Source organism: Schistocerca gregaria, chromosome 4 (assembly GCF_023897955.1).
Source record: "Schistocerca gregaria isolate iqSchGreg1 chromosome 4, iqSchGreg1.2, whole genome shotgun sequence".
NCBI lineage: Eukaryota > Metazoa > Arthropoda > Insecta > Orthoptera > Acrididae > Schistocerca > Schistocerca gregaria.
In genome coordinates, this window is record NC_064923.1 from 595,908,016 (window position 1) to 595,927,998 (window position 19,983).

The 19,983-nt window shown below is 44.5% G+C and overlaps 1 protein-coding gene across 2 annotated transcripts in view; it reads right to left on the reverse strand.

Moving 5' to 3' along the window:
- Window positions 1-19,983, reverse strand: part of LOC126266778 (hexosaminidase D-like) — a 903,571-nt gene that overhangs the window by 284,705 nt on the left and 598,883 nt on the right. For both annotated transcript variants that reach the window (XM_049971315.1, XM_049971316.1), the window contains exon 2: window positions 9,120-9,205. The gene's annotated coding sequence lies outside the window, so the exon portion shown is untranslated. The remainder of the gene's footprint in view (window positions 1-9,119; window positions 9,206-19,983) is intronic.

Here is a 19,983-nt window from a genome sequence, read left to right on the forward strand (position 1 = left end):
TAACAGCTCGGAAACAGATATCAGCGCACACTCCGCTGCAGAGTGAAAATCTCATTCTGGAGATGTAAGATTGGTAATATCCTCGAAACGTTTAGAAAACGATCTTTGTAATCCTTTCAAGGCCACAGTGCATTCTTGAAAACTCACGTTTTCCTTGACGTCAATGAGCTTAGGGAAATGGTCGGTGTTTTGTCAGGCGGATTCCTTTTTAAATGCATCCCCGGCAAATAAGACAAGTTGTTTCTCACCTTTCAGTGTCTGAATGTGGGCAGTGTGCAGTCAGATCCACTTAAAATGCCAGATCTGCTAGCGATTGCAGATGTTCTAATTTTCCTTCTTGGATTTCTTTTTCTTTCATAAATTCAGTAATAGTGGGTTTTAAAAAGCAGTAGCGTTCCAAGCAACCCGTTTACTTAACAAACGTAGTTTGCAGTGATATATATGAAGTCTCCATAGTATTCGTTCAGTTCCATCGAAACTCGTGTCTCTTCTGAAGTTTCATTATTCGGGCCACTAACTTCAAGCGCTCCTTGCCCGGAAATTTAGCACCACGTGCTTCTTGATGCACAGGACAACGAATCCCAGCTGTCGATCTTTGTAATTTTTTGCCCTTTGACCAACAACTACATCTTTAAATTCTTTCTGTAGTGATGTAATGTCGTTCCATAGCAAAATCGTAGTATCCATCGATTATGAAACTGCATAATGTTTATGAGAATTCTGATCCTACCCTTCTGCCATTCCCATAAATTGTTAACGGCCTGTGACGATATATCGATAGGTTGCCTCTTTTTGTGCAAACAGCCCCTGGACCTGCTAACGTCCTTTAAACCACGAACAAATAGCAGAGGGTAAACAGCGCTGCCGGCACGATTGTTCCTAATTGAAAAATATCATGCCAGCCGAAAAATATCGCACCACAATGCTAAATGAAATTTCGCACTGCCGCGAGTACTTCTGAGAAAGACCGAGACATGCCGACCGTCGGCCCACGCGCAGCCCACACAGCGGGCTCGCATGAAGTTTGGCACGCCGTGGTCGGCGTCGTGCTGTTACTGCAAGCTTTTCACCACTGATGAGGAATGCACGCATACACAGAATGCTCAGAGGAGCGTGCTTCATTACTAGGTGGTGATGCGAAGCGTCGCCTAGGCACCTGTTCATGTCGGCAGGTTTCCTACACTCTGCCCCCCAAGAGTACTGTCAGATCTTCCGGAAGTCTTCACTCCTAAAAACGGGAGGCTAGCCTCAATCGCCGTCTGCATGGTGAAGCAATTTTTCGACGAATCTTGTTTGGAAAATCATTGAATCCATGTAGCACTTCCCTGTTATTTGGCCATGCAACAAACGTGAACTCCAGACACGGGAACCAAAAAGATACTTTTTTCCGCGATACTTAATGCGTTTTGTTAGAAATGTTCCATAAAAATGTCAGCTGATAAAGGCAAATAAGAGGTGAACCATTAGTAAACCTCTCACAATGTTCATAAAATCCCCTCTTATTTTTAAATTAACACTACCACAAGTATATTTCCACCAGGTCACATGTCTGGAGCAATTTTACCCCCAATGACCCACATGGTACCTGCTACAGGTATATTAGTGAATAAAGATTTGATAACTCACAAGTATCTCAATTGCGGATATTTCAGTGTTTAATATGTCCACAAAAATGTTTTGCATCCTTCACAAAAGAGATCGTTTTCCGACAAGGCGCTACAGTTCTCCTGAGAAATGTTTAGCTAAAAAGTATATTGCGAATGAATCCCGTTCACTACAGGTCTCAACGGAGATCCATCTGTAGGAGCTTCTGTGAACTGAGGTGGCACAACAACAAAAATATTCCTCTTCTCTGTCACTGTCTGCTTTCTATGTATAGTAATGACAGCGATCCACCATGGAAATCTGAAAATTTATGCCTAGTATCACAACTTCGCCGAAAAAGTGTAAGAAAATAGCCTTTTATAAGTGGATGCTAACTATCTTTCGATAGTGTTCACCAATTCAGGAACACCAGTGGAATCCTGAAGAAGATCCCAGCACAGCAATCGAAATGTAGGGCACTCAAAAAGTGTTAAGAGGAACATGACAGAGGCTAAACATTCAGAAGTTTTTTATCGTTAATGAGTACGGGCACAAAAGCCTGCGTACCTATAAATTGGTTGACTCTTCTAGGAACATACTCTCACTGAACTTACACAATAAACTACGAGGCATGTTCAGAAAGTTAGTGTACTAGATATTTAAATTTTTATAGAAAAAGTCTACCTGAAAAAATTACAGGATATGGTTGATAAACTTGTTGACTATTTTTTCAACTTGTCTACATCCCGCTCAGTGCGTATGGTGAGCCATGGCACAATCTTCTTTATGCTCTCCTCAAAGAACTCTCTCGCCAGCTCCTTCTCCACTTCAGAACCTCTTTCTGCACCCGCTCAGTCAGGGGAATATAGGAGTGTTTCAAACCGTCCCAATCAACTGAGTCCAAGAGCGCCTTGGTGGGTAAGGCTTGTGAGGTGGCTATAATTTCGCACCTTACAAGTACTCTTCCATATACTTTGCCGTGCTCTACAAACACAATTAGGTATCATTTTATAGGTTGTATATCGTATATATATGAATATTTAAAGGAGAATGATATTGTCACGTATGCCTTTTAAATAATTGTTAACGCTTACTGCATAAAAGGTGACGGATTTGCCTTTATTATCAGAACGGCGTAATGAATCTCTGCCTATACTATGAGAGGTTGGAACGCCAGTGGAGATGAAATGGTAGGCGGAACTCAAGCTCTGGGTGGAACACCCACACAGATGATGGCCCTGCTTAAAAACAGGAAGTATCTAGACGGACGTCGTGGTACCTCAGCTCCGGAGCACAATAGGGTTACGGCTGGCAGATATTGTAGCAGGACCGTAGGGATAACCGGAAACTCTGCAAATCTTGAACGCAGGTGAGAGGAACGAAGAAGCAGCACCTCGGAAACCAAGCAGGCTGGGTTATTTCCAAGGATTTTTACTAAGAAGCGTGCCATTGTACGAGTGTAGGTTTTTCACGCAAACTTTCCGCGCTGGACGACAAAAGACGGAAATATGGTTGGTCGGCGTTCGGAAGAATTTGTAGAGAGGGAGACTATTCCGTGGTTTCGGGAATATGATTCGTTTTCGGAATTACGAGGGTGGGGAGCCGAGCATTGCTAGGAAGCCAGCGGTGGAGAGACGAGGTCTTCCGTTGTGTGCGCCCGTGTGAGACGGTCGCTCGACATCAGCTTTGCTGGTACAGACGGACTGGCTGTATTTTATATGTAGAACAGTTGGACACTGTAATGTTGCGAACATACACGATTCTGGACTTCACCACCACGTCGGAAGTCGTCGTTGAGTACGCAGCGTGCAATAATTGAGAGCACTTCTTCTCCCTATACTTACGTTGATACGTTATCTGCACTCCGTTCTTGTGGCTGGGAGTTCGCGTTTCTCGTCTGTAGAATACAGAGAGGAGAAAGAATCAGAGTATATTAGTCAGAGGACCGCCTTCTGCCGTCCTAGTGTTTGAAAGAGTTTATTTGTGGCTGGAGTTCTTCCATCATCGTAGACTAGTACGAGAACCATCACTTCGACACACTGGACGCAGTACATCCAGTGATATCGCCGATTGCTTCGTCTTATTAGGGCTATAAAGCTCAACAGCTGTGATCACGTTAGTTTATTTCCACTGAGGTTCCACACCACTGTAGACAGTTGTGTCCCAGTGTTTGCCCCTTATTATGACGCGAATAGACTGACATCATCTAGTACCAGAGTTGGGATATTGATTTATAATTTTAGTTATGAAATATAGACAGTTATACTTGATTTTAATCTATAATAAATGTATATTGAACAACAACGTTTATCATTTAGTATTATTAGTTGCCGTCAACATTCATTTATGTGTAGATTGTAATTTATACGTAAAAAAAAGAGCATTAACACAGCCTAAGATCTGCTTCAAGGAGTAGTCAGGCATGCCCAAAACATCATTTTAGCGTTTACTAGTTTCCGTTGCGCACATTCATTTTTACACCCGCCTGGAGTAGCATCTTGGAGTCTGTATGAGGAGGGGGAGTTGTCGTGCAAACACACTCCTCTCGTCAGCATTCCTCTCATTTTGTCTTGAATGCTCCTTTTGAGATTTTTTATGGCCTCAAAATATCTTGGTGCATTTGTGGTCTTTCAGAGGCAGAAATTCGACCGAAATCATGCCTCTTCGGTCCCAGAACACTGAAGATTTTATTCTTTTTTTTTTTTCAGAAGTCGCTGTTTTAAATTTTTTGTCAGATGAGGAATCGCTATGACGCCGTTGTGACGACTATCTTTTTTGTCATAGGCGTGCAATGAGCCACACACGTTTAATCTCCGGTCACAATAGAGATCAAGAAATCGCTCACGTTCCAATTGAAGTATTGAAGAAATCCGGGGGCGCGACTGTCTAGTTTCTTCTTGTGCTGCTCTCAGGTGTTTTGGGACCCATGTTGCGCACGGTTTCCCACAGTTTCTGTGAGTGTCTCGTGTAAGAGAATTCTGGAGAGTTGTGGAAACGTTGCAGAAATTTCATTCTAGGTCGATCAGACATCTTCAGAACAGTTTCCTCTGTTGTTTGCACCAACGCAGCAGTCAAAATGGAATGTCTTCCACACCTCTTTTCTTCGTGAACTTTTTTCTGCCTCCACTAAACTTCCCACACCAATTGAACACACTCGTTCCGCTCATGATCGACGCTTTAATAATAATGATTTTGAGGTCAGAACTACCTGTATGCGACTGAATCGTCGCACTATTTGCTTTCTCGCATACGTTTCGTTGACATTTATTAGGGAATCATTTGGGGCCTTGTGTGTGTTGCTCTACTGCTAATCTTGTTGTATTAGCGGTGAAAATGTTGTTGTGATTATACCACTGAAATTATTTTCAGCACCACGAGCTGGACACACGCAACCTTCCATCGTGGCTTAAACGGCTCTGAGCACTATGGGACTTAACATCTATGGTCATCAGTCCCCAAGAACTTAGAAGTACTTAAACCTAATTAACCTAAGGACAGCACACAACACCCAGTCATCACGAGGCAGAGAAAATCCCTGACCCCGCCGGGAATCTAACCCGGGAACCCGGGCGCGGGAAGCGAGAACGCTACAGCACGACTACGAGCTACCCAACCTTCCATCGTGTTAACCTGTTCATGTTTTGAGGAGTATTGTCAAACGTGTTTTTTGTGGGATGGGAGGGGGGCGATGAGATTAGTTTAACTTAATCTGGTCAACGGGTTCACACACACACAACATATATCCCACAGCTGCAACACTACATAACATTAAACATGTTACCTTGGTAGAAGAGAGTATGTGTAGCTTGTGACCTGTGCTGAAAATTGGAAAATTGTTTTTAGTGCCAATGAAGCGTTCGTTCTGAGATTGTTATTGATCTTATAAGAAGTCAACTGCTGTAATCGATTTGCTATTATTGAAACACAGTCAATCTTTTTTATCCAGCTAATAGTCCTGCATTGATAGTTCTGCACATCTGAATGATTTTGATGTTGACTGCAAAAACAACTGACGAAAATATTCGAATTAGCGAGCACTCCATAGCTGCTTATGGCTTATTATGGATTGTTTGCGGATGGTTGGTCAGGACGATCGCTTCTATTTATCGAATGTACCAAACCTTCAATTTATCAATTTTTAAGGGAGCCCACAACTACTTCTGTTTCTCGAAAAACTCGATTTATCAGGATTCAAGTTAGTAATAATCGACTGTATTGCCTTTATTAAGTTGCATACAGATGCTCCTAACTATACTGATAGCATTTACACCGTCCGCCCAGAAAGTTCGACGGCTGATTAAGCGACGTCAGGGCAGTAACTACGATAGCAGTTTGAATTAACAAATATAAACAAATGTGCATTCGACTAGTCAATTGTGAGCACGCAGTGTTAAGTAGCGGAGTTGCGGGCGTAGTGTGGCAGTGTCTTAGTGTCATATATCGCAATGGAGGAATGAACCGAACATCTCTAAATCAAATATTCAAGGCATTCTCCAGAATGCAAAATACAGAATACTTGAAACATTAATACCACCATTTGACTTAGCGCTATTTTTTATTAACGCAGTCTTTAAACTTTTTGGAGTGGCAGGGTATGTGTTAACTGACTACCTGTAGACCAGATATTTGTTTGAAACGTTGAATGCCGTACTTGTTTCACCGCTAGCTTACTACTTTCCTTGAGACGAGGAGAGAAAGTTACATCGCTCGCAAAGGGGGGGGGGGGGGCGGTCACAATGAAGACACGCTGTCACTGCGGCATATATTCACGGGGGCGCGCAGCCAGACACACTGAGTTCCGGGTAGCCACCAGTCAGACAAAGACCGCAGGCGGCCCTTCGACGCGGCTCGCACAATAGCCAGCAGCGGAGGGGGATGTCGGGCGGCGCACTCCGAAGAGCCGGGGGCGGAATGGAAGGCGACCACGCCACAGGAGCCAAGCAGCGAGCCGTCCACGTACGACGCCCCTAGCGGGCGTCACAATGGCAGGGGCTGGGAGCGGCATATAAATGGTGCGAAGGGTCGCAGGTGGCGCCGGCCTGAATAAATGGAAACTGTCACCGCCGGCCGAGAAACGCTGCAGAAAGCGCGAGCTGCACTTTTTACGCCTACGGATTATTCGGACACCCGACGTGTTCAGGTGTGCTTCGTGTCAGACAGATGTTATATTACACAGACGTCAGAGTGGATTGGGGGTAGAGGAACGTGCGAGGGATGGAGAGGAGGGGGAAATAGACAATCATAAACTGCTGAAGTAACACTAATAAGATGATGCTCTTATTATTGTTGTTCAGAATAGGACAATGGTAGGAGCAACAGCAACTGGTTTAAAACTGAACACACGCTTACAATCCACATGCGACTTAATTCTGATGAATGGCTCACTGACAAACGGAATTCCTTGTATTTAGAACAACAGTGAAGACGTAATAAATATCGCTACTTACTTATTTAAAGTCTTCAGCTGGTCCCTGGAAGATTGAATCTCTCTCTCTCTCTCTCTCTCTCTCTCTCTCTCTCTCTCTCTCTCTCTCTCTCTCGAAAGGATTTTACTTCATAGATGTGATCTGGTTACCCAGAACTGAGCTCAATGGCCTCATAGCATTAGCCAGAATCGCTGGTCGATGAACGTGATAGTAAAAATACTACTCTTTAGAATGTACCTATTGAGATCAAATATGCATATTTAACAAGACAGCGTCTGTAATGTTTGCGAGACTTGGGGAGAGGCAGTCACTGATGATCTGATCCATTCAAGAATGATTGTTCTTAGATCACAATTAACTGAGTAATGGATATCAGTAATAGGGAGATGGCGTACCAGTAGTGCAAGGTTAAGAAAGGAAAATATCTATACACTTTAAGAAGAAAAAAGAAAGCTACGACCCCGAAGGGATTATCAGATTTGGGCGGAAACCAGTCCAGACAAACAAATGATTACAGTTTCGTAAATTAGGTGATTTATTCAAGAGAAATAACTCCATAAATGGAGCCAGTCATTAAGTTGTTGGCTGTTGTGCCTTCATGGCTACCATCCTGAGCTTACACTGCAGGAAAATATTGCCCACCCGCATACGGCTCAAATGGCTCTGAGCAGTATGGGACTTGACATCTGAGTTCATCAGTTCCCTAGACTTAGAACTACTTAAACCTAACTAAAGGAACGACATCACACACGTCCATGCCAGAGGCAGGATTCGAACCTGCGACCGTAGCAGCAGCGCGGTTCCGGACTGAAGCGCCTAGAACCGCTCGCCCACAATGGCCGGCCCACCCCCATACGGCGAGTGTGTTTTCTGCTTGTCTTCGTGCCTGCCAAATCCTACCCTGGCCATAGAAGTCGCTGGATCTCTCCCCAGTTGAGAACTTTCGGAGCATTAGGCACAGGACCCTCGAACTAGCTTGCGATTTTGACGATCTAACACGCCAGGTGGAGAAAATATGGCGCGATATCCCTCAGGAAGGCATCCAACAACTCTATCAATCAATACCAAGCCGAGTAACTGATCGCAAAAGGGCTAGAGGTGGACCAACGCGCCCGGCCGCGGTGGCCGAGCGGTTCTAGGCGCTACAGTCTGCAAACGCGCGACCGTTACAGACGCAGGTTCGAATCCTGCCTCGGGCATGGATGTGTGTGATGTCCTTACGTTAGTTAGGCTTAAGTAGTTCTAAGTCTAGGGGACTGATGATCGCAGAAGTGTCCCATAGTGCTCAGAGCCATTTGAACCATTTTTGGACCAACACGTTATTGACTTGCTCAATTTGTGTAGCTCTACCTGTTGAGTAAATCAGCAAATTTTTTTTCTGAAATTATAATCATTTGTTTGGAAACGCACGCTGCACTTACGGATTTCCGTCACTTTCCGATAATACCTTAGTGGTATGCCGTTTTTTATTTTTGTTTTAGAGGGTGTATACTGGTGAGCAAGCAAGTTTGACATGGTAAACATGAGGAAGATGGTGGAAAAGGAAAGGTGACAGAGATACAAAAATGGGAAAAGTAAGACTGAAATAAAAGTAAGGAACTTAACGAAGAAGGAGTGAGAGAGAAACAAAAAAAATGAAAAGAGGGAGAATGAGATAGAGGGGAACAACATAAAAACTGTAGAGACAGAGAGGACAGCTTGGGCGAAAGAGTGAAGGTAAGAAAATGGAATGTAAGGGGAGAGGGAGAAGTAGGTGATGTTAAGAGAAAGATAACAGTAATGTAATAGAGGTGTACAGGAAGGAGAAAGAGTGAGTAAAAACTAAGGCAAAACGCCTGAGTGAGGGCTAGGGTGAGGGGAGAGAGTAAAGCAGAAAAAGTCGGGGAAGAAGGGTGTGTAGGACACCAAGAAAGGGGAGAAATGTCGAACAGAGAGGGCTTTACAGTAGAGCAAAAGTGATGAACAGGAAGGGGAGATAAGGACACACTAATAGACTAAGACTTTCTCTGGTCAGGTTTTCTGCCTCGAGTTCGTTTGGAAGAGCATGGAAAGATTTGCGCATGCTGGTCATCCAGCTCGTTTGAGGTAAAGCAAGTGTCGGTGACTCACCGGTGGAACTGTCAGTGGGTGGCGACGGCTCTCTTGGTGTCGGTCACCAGCGCTTCGGAGGACTCTGCAGCCGGCGACAACATGGACTGCAACACAAGCAAAAGCGCACATGTCACCTTACTGGCTGCTACTGAGCAACTTAACGGCGTGTGTGTGTGTGTGTGTGTGTGTGTGTGTGTGTGTGTGTGTGTGTGTGTGTGTTGAGTATTAAACCGAGGACCTAGAAACGACGGAGAGGGTTCGTCCCGCCGTAGCCCTCAGTGGTTCACAACAGGCCATAGTATTCCATTCACCCAACCCCCGCCCCACAGAACCCAGGGTTATTGTGCGGTTCGGCCCCAAGTGCACCCCCCCCCCCTCCCCCACGGGTACGAGGTCTAATACCAGATGAGTGTAACCCCAAATGTTTGCGTGGTAGAGTGTTTCTGCAGCAAACGCCGACACAGTCTAACTGAGGCGGAATATGGGGAACCAGTCCGCGTGCACCGAGGTAGATGGAAAACTGCCTTCAAAACCATCCACAGGCTGGCCGACACACCGGACCTCGGCACTAGTCGTGCTGTGGACCGGCACGCCTTCCCGCTCGGGAAGCAGCGCGTTAGACCGTGCGGCTAGCCGGGCGGGCACTTGAAGTTTTACTAAAAGACCAATCACACCCAAGGGATAGTATGTGCCGTACGTTACATATCGTTATGATGCTTGCAAGCTAAAGACGTAGATATGCAAGATGATAATCTTTATAGCCAAGATCTTGTAAATTCTTTACTTTTGACAACCGGTTTCGACAGATATAACCATAATCTTACTGTTTTCAAAAATTTCTTGTTACAAAAGGTGTTCATAATGAGTTAGTTTGCCAGAGATAAAACCTTTACAGAATGAAATTTACACTTTTCAGTGGAGTGTGCGCTGATACAAAACATCCTGGCAAATTAAAACTGTGTACCCGACCGACACTCGGGCTCGGGACTTTTTCACCTTTCGCGGGCAAGAGCTCTACCGACTGGTGGAAGTAAAGCTGTGCGAAGGGATCATGAGACGTGCGTGGGTAGCTCAGTCGGCGCCTGCACGGCAGCTCAGCGAGTTCGGTCAGAGGGTTAGCTGCTCAACGTAATAAAAATATATAAAAAAACTGAGTAAACGTATCACCGATGAACTTGAACAAGCGTCATGGGACGTCCACCCCGAACAAATGCAATGAGATAAAAAAAAGTCGGTAGAGCAATTCCTCGCTAAAGACATACGTCCCGAGTTCAAGTCTCGATCCGGCACACAGTTTTAATCTTCCAGGAAGTTTCAAAACATTTACAATTAGAAAGCAACTTGTGCAGATGGCAATGCCCGTATACGTATCGCTCGCAGATGATTAATAAGTCTTAAAAATCGCAATATACAATAATATACAAACGTAGACAAATGTGCATTCTGACAAACCGGTATGAAATGTGCCACATTTTATCCAAAATAATGACAACATAGCATGAGATTCTAACTCACAATGAACAGGTTTTATAACAATAATATTTTTGAAGACCAGAAGATAACCTTTTTTTTGTCGAAACCGGTTGCCGAAAATAAAGAATTTATATGATCTTGGCTGTAGAAAGTTTTTTACCAAAATCAGTTTATTGCAGTACAAAAAATAAAGTCTGCATCCTGAAAATGTAGTTGTAATTGGATTGGAATTACCTTAGTTTATTTGAAGTGTGCTGTTAATTTCTGCATACTGAATCGAGGCATAAACCTTAACTGAGTGCATCACTAAAAACTAAGTTATATACATATCTTACAACTGACCTTTAGCAGAGTCCTATTTCTTGTTTTTCTTTTAGCCATAAACATTTCAGCGATATTAAAACATTGGTAGGTTTTTCATTTTTCGTCTAAAACATAATACTGCATGAAAATACTTGTACGTGGTCGAGGATTATCCTGCTGGAAGGGTGGCCCTGGTAGCCCGTGTAGGCAAGGTCCGACATGGGGTTGGAAAATGCCATCGACGTAAGCTAGGCCGTTAAGGTTCCACGTACCACAATTAGAAGGGACCGGCTACCGTAGTTTATGGCCTACCGGAGCATTACACCGGCTATGCGGGCGGTGTGCGACAGCGCGGGTGAAATGTAGCGTTCACCAGACTGCCTCCAAATCCGTATTTGGTTATCAACTGCCCCCAAAAAGAATCGAGATTCATCACTTAACACCGCATTTTGCCAGTCTGTGGCAGTCCACGTCGTTCTCGCTTGGCACCACCGTAGACAAGGTCGCCGATGTTTGGATGTTAACAGCAGGGATGTTAATGGAAGTACAGAAGAAGTGTACCTGGACTGAAAATTAGCGTTCGTAAGGCGGTGGGAAGTGATTTACGCAGCAGCTGGCACCTGTATCTCTGCTTATGTCGTGGAGCCAGTCACTATAAAAACCCTGATCGCTTGCCGCGCGATCTTTCGATCCTCTCGTCTCGTCGTCTTCTTGGTAGCTTCAGATCCGGAACATCGCGCGTCAGTGCCATCTCGTGTCCACTGCTTCCACCATCGTCTGACGGAACACTGCGTATCGAGCTGGCGTGTCGACTTGCCAGCGGTTTTCATGACACGATAAGGTCCTTCGCGAACTGGCTTAACTATGAGGATTGTGGTCTAACATGACTCTAGCTGGCTTTCTGCGTCTAGTAACGTCCTCCTCGGGTCTGGATGTGATTGTCACGTTTATAACTCGCTTATTACGTGCCGTTCAAATAGGCCTCCCTGCCCGATTGAAGAGCCATTGCAGGGTCTAGGCATTTTGCATTCACACTAAACTTGAACCACTTACACATCGGATCTCACGGTAGACCTAGTAATTTGCAAAATTTTCTCATTTGTACCTTTCTTCCTCTGCGTACGCTACTTTCTATGTTCCTGAGTGCACTCTAACGAATTTTAAGGAAAAAACCGAAACACAGGAACAAAGCTCACCCCTTTTTACTTGACTTTAGTAATGTGTACTTCTTTGGTATCGAAAAGAGCTCGTAGATGTAGAAGCTGCCCCGCGGCCTAGTACGTGCGCGTCCGCTTTCTTTCACAACCTGAGATGCAACTTCTATCAAATGTATCACTATAGCGCGGATTTATTTCTCTGGATTGATTCGGCACAGGTAAAATCCGCGACAGAAAGCTCCAAAACCAGCACTGCGAAAAGTCTAGGAGTGTAAAAACGCGACAAGAGACTGACTGGTTTACGCCAAGACCGTGAGGAGTGGGTGGGCGGGGGGTACGGGTATGGGTGGGAATGACAGACTATAGACGTATCTTGCAGATGAATTTGCCCCAGTTAAACATTTATACTTCCTTATTTGGAAGCGATTATAGCGATCTGTGTAGTAGCAGCATATCATGAGTTGGTCCGCAGCTCGTTGTCTCGCGGTAGCATTCTCGCTTCCCGAGCACGGGGTCCCGGCTTCGATTCCCGCCGGGCTCGGGGATTTTCAGCTGCCTCGAGATGACTGGGTGTTGTTGTGTCGTCTTCATCATCATCACTCATCCCCATTACGGTCGGAGGAAGGCAATGGCAAACCACCTCAGCTAGGACATTGCCTAGTACAGCGGTGCGGATCTCTCGCATTGTTCCCTCTGCTGTGTCAAGGAGTATGGGACATCATCATCATCATCATCATCATCATCATCATCATCATCATGAGTTGAGTCGGGACAAACCACGTAATTCTGATGTAAGAGGGGCGTTCAATAGGAAATGCAACACTTTTTTCTGAAAGTAGGTTGGTTTTATTCCCAATACACTATATCATTCACCACCCTTTTGACTACATAGCCCTAGTTTTCAACACAATCTCCGTTCAATGCGATGGCCTTACGCCGCCTTACTGGGATGAGCCTGCTTGCCCGTATGGTAACAGCCTACTGGTCGACGTCGAAGCCAACGTCTGGCGGCGTCAATAATCTCCCAGTCATTTAGGTACTGCTTCCCTTCATAGGGCCGAACAGGTGGAAGCTCTTTAAGGGCTTCCTTTAGGCGGTGAGGAACTCAGCGTGCTCACACCTTTGAGTACTCCAACTATAAGACGAGTAAATGGAAATGAGCGTTTGGCGTCATTGGCCGGTAGGCCCCTTATGGGGCAGGTCCGGCCGCCTTGGTGCAGGTCTTATTACATTCGACGCCACATTCGGCGACCTTCGATCCGGATGGGGATGAAATGATGATAAAGACAATACAACACCCAGTCCCTGAGAGGAGAAAATCCCCGACCCAGCTGCGAATCGAACCCGGGCCCGTAGGACGGCAATCCGTCACGATGACCACTCAGCTATCGGGGCGGACAGTGGAAGAGTAAGTCAGCACTACCAACGGAGACGTCCAGTTGAGCAGCGAAGTGTCCGAATGTGACACATCGATCACCTCAAATGAGAGCGTCCGGACATTCCAGTATAGCAGCAGTCGTAGCAGTGTGCGGCCCGCCGGCCAGCACGCAGGAGGTCGGACAGGTTCGTGCGAACTTATTGCGATGATGACACGCGCCTCGCCCAACGACTCAACGTGCTTTCGTTCACTGCCATCCGTAAACATTGTACTAGCGCCTGTGAATAACTGGATGCTCTGGTTGACCCCCCAAACGAAACTTCGTGACAGCCCCCGGCTTGGAACGCACATCTCTTGCAGACACAATTTTGAAGGCTATGTACAGCATCGCCTTCTATTGGAACTTCGTGAACTACAAGAACTGAGCGAGAATACTCCACGATGCCTCACAACAAATACCGCATTTTTTCATCGGAACTGACCGATAAAAAATGTGTTGCATTACGTATTGAACGTTCCTCGTAGTAATGTTGCTTGTGGTTTCGAACGACGGTCGCAGCAATCACAGAAACAAGGTATAGCGTGCGTGCTTGCACCACAAACACACACACACACACACACACACACACACACACACACACACACACTGTGATTGGTATGGCGGCTGAGCTAATGCAGCCAGCTTTTTTACAACCAGTTCTCTGCCTTGTAGCATATAATCGTTTCAGAGTAAGGGTGAGCTGCGTGGACTAATTTAAGACACTTGATATTCAAGAGGGCTGTCGTCGTTTGGTATCGCTTTCACGGGATATGGTGGCACGCGCGCGGTACATATTTCAGTAACGAGCGAGGAATGCAGGAAGCCCTTATATGCTGCAGGACGCTTTCCCTAGAACACGTTCATAGCTTTCGCAACAAGCGAGCTGCTCTACAGGCTTAAGAACCATTAGGCGAGAAAGTAAGGACGCTAACGAAGAACTCGGCGTAAAAGCGATGTGTGAAACCGGAATCTTTCTCAGACTTAAATACTATCGAGCACGTTTGGGATTCTTTGGCGAGACACATTGCACCACGTCCACGTGCACCAACAACCATCGAGCAATTGTCACCCGCACTGGTGGAGGAATGGAACGCACTGCCGCAAGAACTCCTTACTTACCATGTTGCCTGAAAGGGAGGACACTGCAGAGGATGCATTGCTTTCCTTGGCGATAACACCCCTATTAAGAACCCTGTCCTGCCTCTTATAATGCCCAGAGGCTCTTCATGAATCACACTGTTTCCAGTGTAATCACCGTCTTCGAATAGTCATTTCTGTTCGTCCTATTGCAAATTTCTTTCACTTACCACCTGTACTAAAGGCCTATCATAGCAGTTCTTTGAATGTATAATTCACGCTCCACCCACGTATGTTAGCTGGCAGTGATGCATCATGAGAAAGGTTCGTTCGACTGTACGTTTTACACACCATTGTGTTTGGTCACCACATTATGTATTTTTCATGGCAATATAACATACATAGATGCATTTGCATATAAATACATTACCTGAATATGAATGACAAATTATCGAAACTAATGGGAAGGTATAACGGACAATATTTCATTTGTAAATACATATAAAGATTTAAAAAACGGTCATACACCGGTTCCACAGTGATGTGTCACAGAACGGATGTGTCCAGAACTCTTAAGTAGATTCCAGCGAATGCCTGTACCATTTCCAAAACAAAAGGTCTCTTAAAGCCAATAGCGATGACAGGCGAGCAACTGCTAATCTACTAACGACAACAGAAGTTCAATAAATCTAAAGTCGGGTGGTAGCGCAGTGCCAGCTGGCGCAGCGGTAATACACTGGACTCGCATTGGAAGGACGGCGGTTCAAATCCGTATCCGGACTGCACATTTAGACTTTCTGGTGGTTCTCCTTCCTTGGTTACGGCAAATAACGGGGTATTTCATTTGGTAAATACACCACCGGTTTGCTTCCCTATCCTTCCCACAGCCGGGGAACGTGTTGTGCTTCGTCTTTAAAGACAACTTCGCCTAGACGTTAACGCATAATCTTCCTTTCTTCCTTCAAATGGTAGTCTGACACACAGCATTGTTCGATTTCAACATTTTTGCTCCTGAGACGGCAGACATATACAGAGATGACAGTGTGTTTGTTTATCAAGATGGGAGTCTCAAAAACCATTTTCCGTTGCTTGGGTGTGAGCGTGACACAAATTTCAGAAATATGTAATGAGATTTGTTCATCACCATCATCCCGCTCTACATATCCCTGCCACTCCTGCATACTTCTGAAGTCATCTATCCACCTTCCGTGAGGTGCCCGTTGTTAAATAATTTACATTGCTTTATTAAACGCTATAAGAGACCATACAGCCAACCAGCCATTAGAAACAATTCATTCGTATGTCTTATGAGAGTCTGACGTTAATAAATAACATTGAATTCATTAAGCAACCATCATTACGCACTGCAGTGCGCGTCTGTACGAAAATGTTTAATTCATTCTTTTTGATATAACATTTTTTTTAAATTGGTATTAATTAAATTCAACACCAGTAAATGGACATTATAGGTTAAATAAAGGTAATTACAGAATAATTATATCTTTTGTGAACGCAACCTCCATGATTAACAATGGCCTGGCATTTATTTAGCAGTACCCTTTTCGAGTGACCAATAAATGTGTAAAATAATATTTTAAAACCCACGAAATACAACTGCCATTGGGTTATATTGTAGGAGTGCGTCTGTTATCGGATGAGCAAGCATTGCCCTTTGATGTCTTTTGTACTATTAGGTACATAATGATAAATTATTTCCATGGGAAATCGTACTTTTTATTCACAACAGCTTTCAGCCGTCTCTGGATCGATAAATATGCGTTCTGTACGGCCATCAAGGAATTTTTATACCATTCTTCAATTCAAAATAGTGCCCAGTTCAGGTAACACTTCACTCCAAAGTAGACCACAAAGACTCAATAATACATCTACATCTTCGTGATTACTCTGCTATTCAGAATCAAGTGCCTGGCAGAGGGTTAATTAACCACCTTCAAGCTATCTCTCTACCGTTCTTCTCTCGAAAGGCGCGCGGGAAAAACGAGCACTTACATTTTTCTGTGCGAGCACTGATTTCTCTTATTTTATCGTGATGATCATATCTTCCTATATAGGTGTGTGCCAACAGAATGTTTTCGAAATCGGAGAAGGAAATTGGTGATTGAAATTTCATGAGAAGATTCCATCGCAACATAAACGCCTTTGTTTTAATGACTACCACTCCAATTCACGTATCATGTCTGTGACAATATCTCCCCTGTTTTGCTCTACCCACAATATTATCTATGTGATCCTTCCAATTTAGGTTATTTGTAATTGTAATCACTAGGTATTTAGTTGAATTTACAGCCCTAATATTTGTGTGACTTATCGCGTAATCGAAATTTAGCGGATTTCTTTTAGTACTCATTTGAATAACTTCACACTTTTCTTTATTCAGGATGAATTGCCACTTTTCGCACCATACAGATATTTTATCTAAATCATTTTGCAAGTCGTTTCGATCATCTGATGACTTTACAAAACGATAAATAACAGCATCAGCTGCAAACAATGTAAGACGGCTGCTCAGATTGTCTCCTATGTCGTTAATATACATCAGGAACAATAGAGGGCCTATAACACTTCCTTGGGGAACGCCGGGTATTACTTCTGTTTCACTCGATGACTTTCTGTCTATTACTACGGACTGCGACCTTTCTGACAGGAAAATCACGGATCCAGTCGCACAACTGAGGCGATATTCCATAGCCACGCAGTTTGGTTAGAAGACGCTTGTGAGGAACGGTGTCTAAAGCCTTCTGAAAATCTAAAAATATGGAATCAATTTGACATCCCCTGTCGATAGCACATATTACTTCATGTGTATAAAGGGCTAGTTGTGTTTGACAATAATGTTGTTTCCTGAATCCGTGCTGACTATGCGTCAATAACTCGTGTTCTTCAAGATAATTCATAATGTTCGAACACAGTATGTGTTCCAAAATCCTGCTGCAAAATACGTTAGTCATGTGGGCCTGTAATTCAGCGGATTAGTCCTATTTCCCTTTTTGGGTATTGGTGCGACTTGAGCAATTTTCCAGACTTTAGGTACGGATCTTTCTGTAAGCGAGTGGTTGTATATAGTTGCTACATACGGAGCATTGTATCACCATACTCGGAAAGGAACTTCACTGGTACACAATCTAGACCGGAGGCCTTGCCTTTAGTAAGTAATTTAAGCTGCTTTGTTACACCGAGGATATTTGCTTCTGTGTTTCTCATCTTGACAGTTGTTATTGATTGGAATTCAGGAATATTTACTTCGTCTTCTCTGGTGAAGGAGTTTCGGAAAACCGTGTTTAATAACTGTGCTTTAGTGGTACTGTCATTAGGGCCTTCGCGCAGCGAAGGTATTGCGTCTTGCCACTGGTGTGCTTTATGTAAGACCAGAAACTCTTTGGGTTTACTGCCATATTCCGAGAGAGAATTTCGTTGTGGAAATTATTAAAAGCTCGCCGGTGGAGTTGAGCAGTTCTAGGCGCTTCAGTCTGGAGCCGCGCGACTGCTACGGTCACAGGTTCGAATCCTGCCTCGGGCATGGATGTGTGTGATGTCCTTAGGTAAATTACGTTTAAGTAGTTCTAAGTTCTAGGGGACTGATAACCTCAGATGTTAAGTCCCATAGTGCTCACAGCCATTTGAACCTTTTTTTTTTTTTTAAATTATTAAAAGCATCTCGCATTGAAGTACGCGCTATATTTCGAACGTCTGCAAAACTTTGCCAATCTTCAGATCTGGTGACTGTGGTTGCCATGGGAGATGTGACAATTCATGCTCGTGCCCACAAAACCAGTCCTGGACGATGCGGGCTATAATGGAACACAACATCAACACTGGGATGGATCTGATTAATCAAAACAGTCACATACTCCTCGGTTGTAACGTGACCTTGCAGAGAACACATGGGGTCTATGTAATATGACAATATGGCTGCCAAAATCATCACCCAATCCCCGCCACGGTTCACTCTTGGGACGTATTCTCGCTCAAAAGTTGAAAACGGTGTGGAAAATGATATGTCCGACCAAATTACTTTCTTACATCGCTCTACGGCACAGTTTCTTCGCTTCGACACCTCGTTTTTTCTTTTTTTCTGTTACAGCCATTTTCTGCACTGATGAGTGGTTTTGGAATTACAGCATCTCCCGCAGTTGCCAGCTAATGGAGCTCCCTTGTGTTTTGGTCCTGACTGTGTGCACAACTGAGACATTCAGTCCTGCAGTGAATCCTGCAGGTGGCGTTCTCTTATTTTTCGTCACAATCCTTATCCATAACTGTCTGTCACGAACACTCGACACACATTTTTGTCTGCGTTGAGTCTTAGGGGGTGTGTTTTTAAGCCTTCGCAGCTTGCGATACAACGTTCGATACGGTGCCTCTTGGTTACGGAATCACCCATCATAAGAGCACCAACAATTTGCTCACAGCTACAAACACCAACGTGATCCCTGACAACGCACTGAGGGCATTGCACAGATGCCTTTCGTCATCAAACAATGACGGAATCTGCAGGCTTGGCGGGCATCTGCATGTATGTTCACGCACGCATTTCTCGCGGTGTTTCCACGTTTACGCGCACTAACCCTGTAATTCAGCTTGCTTAGGCGCTGGCCAACAGCATGTACTGATTTTACAAAATGCATGACAGTGTGCTGTGTGTGACAATGTTATTTATTCTGCTACCTGTTTCGGTCTTAGACCATCACCACCAACTGTGATACATCTGCGACAGCACAGTTTTACGCATTTTGCATTCTAATCCCACTTCTTAACGTTCCTTTTATTTACTTCATTGTCGGCCCTAGTGGTTAGTGACAAAGCCTATCTTGAGACCGAATGGTAGCGGGATCGGATCCCGGTCGGACCAAGTAATGTTCAGTCTGTATTTAAGCTAGCGTTCATCTCTCAATGAAGCAAATATTTGCCAAGAATGACACGTAGATGGGGTGTCCTATTGAAAGACAGTTGAGCCACACGGGAATCATAATATGGTTTATCGCTTCTCTGACGTACAGCTTGAACATTAGAGCGTAAGAAAGGAAGGGGGAAGGAAAGAAACAAGGAAGATAAGGGTTAAACGGCTCGCCAATAACGAGGCCCTAAGAGACGGTGCCCAATTTACATGCTGTTAATGAGAGTACGAGCAAATTGAATAAGTTGACGAATATGCGAGTGGCTCTAAGATTTCTTGAATAATAGAACCCAGTATGTTGTCGACGGCGAGTGGTCAATCAACAGGGACAGGAGTGCCCCTGAGAAGTGTGATACGACCGCTATTATGCTCTGTATATGCATTAATGATTTGGTGGACAATGTTGGCAGCTATCTGCGACTGTTTGCTGATGATGCTGTGGTGTACAGTAAGGAAACGAAATTGAGTGTCTGGAGGAAGATACAACATGACTTCAAAAAAATTTCTTGTTGGTGCGATGAATCGCAGCTAGCTCTGAATGT